We start from the raw sequence: 8,112 nt of genomic DNA, 5'->3' as shown, positions 1-8,112 counted from the left end.
CTCTCTCTCTCAATTTTCCTGATACAGTTTATTAGTAATTAGTTTTTGTTTTCAGTTGGAGATGACTTAATATATGACCACAGATGGGAATGCCACCTCAATCTGACCGTCAAACGCGACTTTACAAACACATCTCCAATTAAATATCGCATTGTTGGCACGTTTATGATGGGAATCTTTGATTTTTATTTTTTTTATTTTTCTTTTTCTTTTGGCTTGCCTAAAATAATTCCATTCTCTTGTTTTTTAAGATTTGATTGGAAAAAGAATATTAAATGTTATCTCATGATAATGTGACAATTAAAACCAACTGCGCCCGCAAAAACAAAAGCAAAAATAAAAGGTCGTGGTTTAATTGTTTTTGGCGCATGACTCGCTAGATGACGGCATATGCAAATTTGGATAATATCTGTAGCTTTTATGATCTTGTCATCATATTTAAATCTGTTAATATATATTTAAATGGCTCCTAACTAAATTTCACACTTTCCAGTTAATATATTGGGTTAATTGTCCACAAAATACTGAACTTTTTTCCAATTTTGATTTTGCACACAAACTTTGAAATGTAGCTTAAAAATTATTAAACTTTAGATTTTATCTGATTTTACTACTAATCCAAATTTCGGCCAAATACCAAGCTAATATGACGTGCAAATATTTGACGCAACGTATCTATTGTTAATTTCTTATTAATAAAAAAAAAGAATACAAAGAAAATAACACAAATTGTCAATAACTTAATACATCAAATCAAATAATAGTATTTTTTTTAATTCTCAAGTTTAAATCAATTTTTTCTAGTTCACTATTACATAACTGATTACTCCAATATATAAAATAGAAGTCATTCAAATAGTATAAATATGTAGAGTTTATAAAAAAAAATTATCTTTAGATAATGAAAATTTAATAAACTTTATTACTTAGTTAAATAAATTTTTTATATATTAAGTTATTGATAATTAAAATGTTCTTTGGTTGACGCACCTAAATTCGAAGAATCCCCTTACTATTATCGAATTTATTCAATTAATTAATTCAACTAAAAAAAATACTATTATTTGATTTGATATATTAAATTATTGACAATTTGAGTTATTTTCTTTATGTTCTTTTTTTATTGATAAGAAATGAAATAAAAATACTAGTATTATTTTGTCAACTAATTGTCACGCAATAATAAATACGTCAAAATTGGCACACCATATTATATACTTATTAGCTTGCTATTTGGCCGAAATTTGGATTAGTAGCAAAATCAGATAAAATCAAAAGTTTAGTAATTATCATGCCACAGTTCAAAGTTTATGTGCAAAATCAGAATTGGATTAAAGTTCAGTATTTTATGGACAATTAACTCTAATATATTTCTATATTCGAGGATTTCAATGTATTTTTTCTAATATAACTATGTATTTGTTGTTCTCAATTTTTATGATTGGGAATTTCGTTATTCTACAAAACTTAAGTATATATGCAATTTATATCTATTTTGTTGGGAGAAAAGACCAAAAAATTTAGTACATGTTTTCAGCGCAACACGGTTTCTTCAGTGCAAATTGCGATTTCTTTAACCCTTTCTTGCCACTAGTTTCTGCATCGCCATCACACAAAATTTAAAGCGATGCATCTCTTTTGTTCTTTTCTTTGTGTATTTATTACTTCACAAATTTATCGGATGTTAGATAATTAGTTATAGGGTTAATTGTAAATAAATTACTGAATTTTTAATAAATTCTTATTTTGTATATGAATTTTAATTTTTTTATATTAAAATTACTTAATTATTAATTTTTTTTTTTCATTTTGCATAATCGTCTATTTTTTGTCATGGTGATATGACATAAATATATTCATTTGGCATGAATATACTATTGTGGCATAAATACGACCGTATGCAAAAATAGAATTGACATCATATTGTATAGTTGGATGAAAATGACGTTGTTTCATGCTCAAAGTTTGATCAAAAAATAGGTAAATATATAAAATAAGAAAAATAAATAGTTGAGTAATTTATAAAGATTTTGAAATTCATATGTAAAATAAAAATTTGTTGAGAGTTCAATAATTTATATGCAATTAATTCTTATATAATTATAATAGTGGGATCAAGTAGAACATATTTTGTACCTAAAAATAAAATAAAATTGCTGAGCATATTATGCCATGCCAATTATTCTTCCTATAGTTACACATATGAGCGTTGGAGTAATATGCATACTATGGTTGTGACATGTGATAATAATATTAAAATAAAGGAATAAAGTACGTAACACGATGTATACTAGCAATATAGTTAACTGACATGTTGCTTGATTTTCTTAGGCTGACGAGGACGAAAGCCCAGCTTTTCGGGTCAAACCTCAACATTTTGGTAATTGAACAGTAAACTTTTTTTTTCTTTTTAATAAATTTACAATATTAAATAAAAAAATTAAGAGGTCGCACAACAGGGGACTTGAATCTAAGACCTTTGATCTTAGGCATTATCCCCTTACTGTTTGGTCAACACATGCATACTGAATTGTTAACTTCTAAAGGCATGTTTAGTGATTCCGTTTGGATAATTTAACATAAAATTTAAAAGGGGTGGAATTAAAAGTACCCACCCCAATAATATGTCTATGAAAATACCCACCCCTTAGGGGGTGGGTATTTTTCATAGACATATTATGGAGGTGGGTATTTTTATATATATACACAATTTTAAAATATATATCATAGTTTTAAAGGACATGTTTAGTAGTTTTATTGGAATAATTTAAGATAAATAAAATTTAAAATATATATCGTAAATAGAGTGAAATTAGTATATAACTTAGTGTTTGATAGATAAATATACTCCTTCCGTCCCAAGCCAATAGGCTCAGTTGGTTTCGATACGGAAATTAAGAAACTTGCTTTTTGATAGGTCAATAGTGTGGTCCACCAAAAATTAAGCAATTAAGTGTTCCCTTATTTTTTTTTTCTTAATCTCATTTGATTACTTTGCTCATTTAAACATTCAATATTAAATCTAAAACGAAATTCATTCTTCCTTTCTTCACCATATACTGCCGAAATATCAAATGCAAGAAACATTTCTACCTTTCTTCACCATTTAGTGCTGAAATGCATTCTTCTTTAAGCTTCAACAATTCAGCAAAAAATCAAGAACGAAACTTTCAGTAACAAAAAATTGTTGAAATCAACAAATCAAGAACTTAGAAAATTCCAAAAAATCAACAAAAATCAATTGATAATTACCCATTTCACGAAAATTACTAAGAACTCATTTACAGCAACAAATCAAGAACCCTAAATTCTATCCATTTCTTGTTTCTCGTCCTTCTACCCATTTGAAGGCAACAAATCAACAAATCAAGAACAGGGCATCATAGATGCAATTATTCAGAACATCACAGAGCAGATGCTCCATCAAGCAAGAAAAAGAAAAGTCCTCACTCGTTTGACACTGGAAAAATAGATATCGATCACCGCCTCTTCGTCTTCTTCCGCGACCACCACCTCCGATAACTCGGTCTCCGATAGATCCTAAGATCTTCGGCCCTCTCGAACAGCCTTCCTTAGTTCCTCTCGAACAATCTTCCTTCGGCCACCTAGAAGACGACATGGAACCACCGCTTAGAGTCCCAATTTCGGCCGAATCAACCAACAACGATTCGGATTTAGCACAAATTGGGAGTGATTTTGGAGAGTACATACGGCGGGGTAGTCACAGAGGTGGGTTGCGGTCGAGGCGAGAAGATACGGCGACTGACGGAGAAGAAAAATGGTGGAGATCGGCGGCTAGGGCTTCCTCGTCGAGAGAGAGAGAGAGAGAAGCGCGGTAGACGAAAATGAGAATGGGTAGATTAGGTATATCCCCTTTAATTAAGTAACTAATGATTTTTATTAAAGGCCTAATTATTTCTAATTTTATACTGGACCTATTGGGGTGGGACGTCCCAATAAGGAAAACGAGCTTATTGGAGTGGGACGGAGGGAGTAAAATATAGATACTATGAATTAGTTGTTTTGGTAATTAGATTCAAATTTAATTTAAATAAGCAAATTACTGTTCTAATTTATACTAAATTAATTAATAAATTTAAATAGTAAATAAAAAGGAAAATAATAATAATTTTTTTTTTACAACACCTGGTCCCCTCTCCCTCCCCCTCCACCTGCCGCCTCTCCCAACACCTACAAAGCTTCACTCCCACACATGTTTTCCCCTCATCTTCCAGTCGTGCTCCCACAGACTCCCCATCCCACCGCGACCAAAACAAGAAATCATGTCCCAAGTAAGCACCATCAAAATTATTGATCTCTCTCTATCAATCGGGATAGTACGAACAATTCGATGATTTTCTAGCTTGACACAAAAAAAGGATTTGGAGCTCTGATGATCGCTCGCAATTGTCAAATTTCCGAACATAGAGTTCCAGAGTATTCAGTAAGCCGATAGTAGCAGTGGTGAGGGGTTTGGCTACCGAGCCTACTTTGATTAGAGGTTTGGGGATGATAGCCCCCTGTCCAATTTTTTGGGGGCTAGCCCATACAATTCTTTTAAAAAATAAAAAATAAAATATAATAATAATAATAATAATAATAATAATAATAATAATAATAATAATAATAATAATAATAATAATTCCATATATTAAATGTGTTGGTCCCGAGGCGAGTATATACTGGTCTATTGGGGGAGGGTGGGAGAATACACCAGTGTGCAGCTGTTCACTGTTTTCTCGTTTTATTAAAGTATTGAACAACTTACTGATGATGAGTCAGTAAGTGAATGAAAAGTCTCCTGACTGATAGCAATTTTACTGATGCATCAAGAAAGTAAGCTATTAGTAGTTTAGACAAACAAGAGATCATGTTCAATATATCATGCGGAATTCAGTGGACTACGAGATTTGCTTTGATGAAATCTTTTATTTGATTTACACATCATATGACTTGAATCAGGCCGATGTACTTGGTTTTGATAAACAATTTGTGCACGTGCAGTTTGTCATGCACGAGGCCAACTTGCTGAAAGATTTTACAAATAAAGCAGTACAGATTATAAAAGACAATCAATTTTCTTTTAACGAAGCTTTGTTGACTTGACCACAATTAGTCTAGCAAAGTAAGCATGCAAATAGCAGGAAAGTAAAAGAAAATTTAAGTACATCACACAAATACTTTTACGTGGTTCAGAGCAACTCTTCCTACATCCACAACTTTGAACCTTAGAGTAATCCATTAACCTTAACTTAGCAATTTATACGGTTGCAATCTCGTTACTTAGCAATTTACACGTTTGCACTCCTGTACTTCAGCAATTTTCATGGTTGCAGTCCCGCTGGCAATTTTACGTGGTTGTGATCCCGTTCCTCACTTCGTCTTTACAAGTGAGAGGTTATAGATGAGGGGTTTATCCAACTAAGTGAATGCACTATTACAATGAACAACAGTTTCTGAAGATCAGTGTGTTCAGTGCTAGGCTTAGTATGTTTACATTGAAAACGCCTAGTCTAGGAACTACATATGGATATCTAGTTCTTATTCATGATAGTTTGCTAGTTTATAAGGATGTATCCTAACAATACACCCCAACTTCATGTTTTCCACCACCACCACCATACGTCTGTTTCTTCTGATGTATATATAGACCAAAGAACGATTCTAGTCGTTGGACAGAGCCTTCTTCAAATTTTGATATGTTGTTCTATTTTTTTCCCATTGTAACGAGGAATGATTGAGTTGAAAGATCTACATATTCATACTTGATGTTGACGTTCAATAGTCATCCTTGTACTTTCTTCTGAAAAGAGGGACTCACATTTAATGCATATTCATAAACATTTAATATTCAGAAGTGTATACGCTTTAGGGGTTGACTTTGTTTTGAACCTTTTAACCAAAGGGCTTACGTGACATGAATGAATCCGAGCACGGGTTAACATGTTGTACATTAGTCAGTCTGCTTGGTTAAACCGATGTTTCCATCAGCTTAGCTTTGAGCAGCAAAGTCCTCATGCTCTGTGACCTTAATACGAACCCCGATCAGCTCAGCCGCATTGCTGATCCATTAGGCTAGGATTTTCCCATCAGCCTGGAACTCCAACTGGGTGTAGCAGCCTTCGACTTCTTTAATAAACTTCATCAGCTTAGAATACTTGTGATATTCATAAGCTATGTTTTGGTCATCAGCAAGGTTCGATCGTTGGGTTTTGACATTCCCATCAAAACATAGAATTTTTCCTATAAAATAAATCTAATACACTTCAAATAATCTAAGAATAGATACTTAGCGAATTAGTTGTTTCTGTTTGAGAAAATAATGACAATTGATTTCTAAGATATGTATTCATCAATTGAAAACATTGCAAGATCTTCTCGTTATCAATCGTTGAAAAAATATCATTCTCAGTGTACACTATTAAACTGTCGTTCATTCACTCATTTTTCAAACGATTTAACGAGCAATGGGTAAAATAAATATAAACTCAATCGTTCAATAAATTAATTGAAAATTTTAAATAATTGTCATTTTTAGCCATTTTCTGAGCAAATTGCTAATTGCACCGATGCCTTTAATTAATGTTTCAGAAGTTGGTGGATGACGAATTATGTTATATACTCCTCTCTTAATCCCTTAATTAATTCAGTTAGATGTTATTTAAGAAAAGGAAAAAAAGAAATGGGGGTGGACTCACTGTGGCTCGGCACCTTTGTAGCACTAAACAAGTATTAGGTGATACCGTAGGGATTTAAACACATGTTACATTTTGATTATGAAGTTGTCTGTTCTGCTAATCGGATTTTTGCGATGGAGCCACCATGAGTCTTCCCATGCTTAAAATTAAGCAACGTTATGATTTAGCCCAAAAGCTTTCAAATTTTATGAGACAATATAATATGTCCATTTTAAAATAAATACGGAATTTTCCCTAGAAAATTTGGTTGTGAAAAATTGTCAAACGAGCAGAGCTATCAATGTCACTGTCTCGAAGAATTTGAGACATGGGTTTCTTGTCTCAGATTGAAGACTTAGAAATTTGATTGATAATTTAAATTATCCAAGTCTACCATGCAAGAAATCTGCACCCATTTAATTTCCCCAACTACTTGCTTTGTTTCCTTTTATTAGGTCTATGCAAATTTACATAGCTCCCGTATCTCTCTCTTTCTATATATCCAGAATTCAAATCTAATTGAAATTTTTGCCCACCAATTAAATAATAATCATAAAATTTAAATATTCTACATTTTATTATCATACTTGATTATAATCATTAGATCTCTCTCTCTGTGTATATATATATATCATTGATATAATTCTGGATGATATAAATAAATTATGTATATGAATAGAAAAAAGTTAAAGAAAACAAAATGATGGAATCTAAATGGAGCGAGCAAGTGGAAAAGTATGCAACACGGCCAAGTCGCTTTTGTTGACGGGGATGATGTCCAATTTTTCCAAATATTTTTAAATAATTGGGACCACTACTACTATGATTCAAATACTATATGATATAATTTACATTAATATTACCCTGTGTGCCACATAACCCTTCCCATTGGTTGAGAACTTGTGTCAGATACTCTCTCTCTCTCTCTCGTAATTATAATTTCTGATGATCGGTGAATTGAAATAATAACCTAACCAACCTCTGTCTACCCCATTTGATGGTTATGCCATCAAAAGTTTATTATAGTTTGAATTTTCAAAAGTCGGCCATTTGCTGTGCTAATATATATCCTTCTAGAATATATATATTTTTCTTATTTCCTTAATGAATTTTTGTGTGTGGGCATATTCGTATTCTTAAGAATAATTCATCCCCTGTATTATGTACGCACACATTGTTTTTAACTTCTTTGCAACGTAACTACAATATAAATGATCAAATAAAAAAGGGACGCTTAAACAATGTTTTATTCATTTATATATTTTTCATGTTTATTCAATGTTGCATGCATTTCACTTAATTATTACACTTTGCCATAGTATTGAAAGTAAAATGCACTAATACAATTATTATTAGACCATTCACTATTTTGGACAAAATTTGTCCGGACAAAAATAAGGTTAAATTTTTTTAAAAATCAATTTATTTATAAATT

Source organism: Salvia miltiorrhiza, chromosome 5 (assembly GCF_028751815.1).
Source record: "Salvia miltiorrhiza cultivar Shanhuang (shh) chromosome 5, IMPLAD_Smil_shh, whole genome shotgun sequence".
Classification (NCBI taxonomy): Eukaryota; Viridiplantae; Streptophyta; class Magnoliopsida; order Lamiales; family Lamiaceae; genus Salvia; species Salvia miltiorrhiza.
This window is presented reverse-complemented; position numbering follows the sequence as displayed.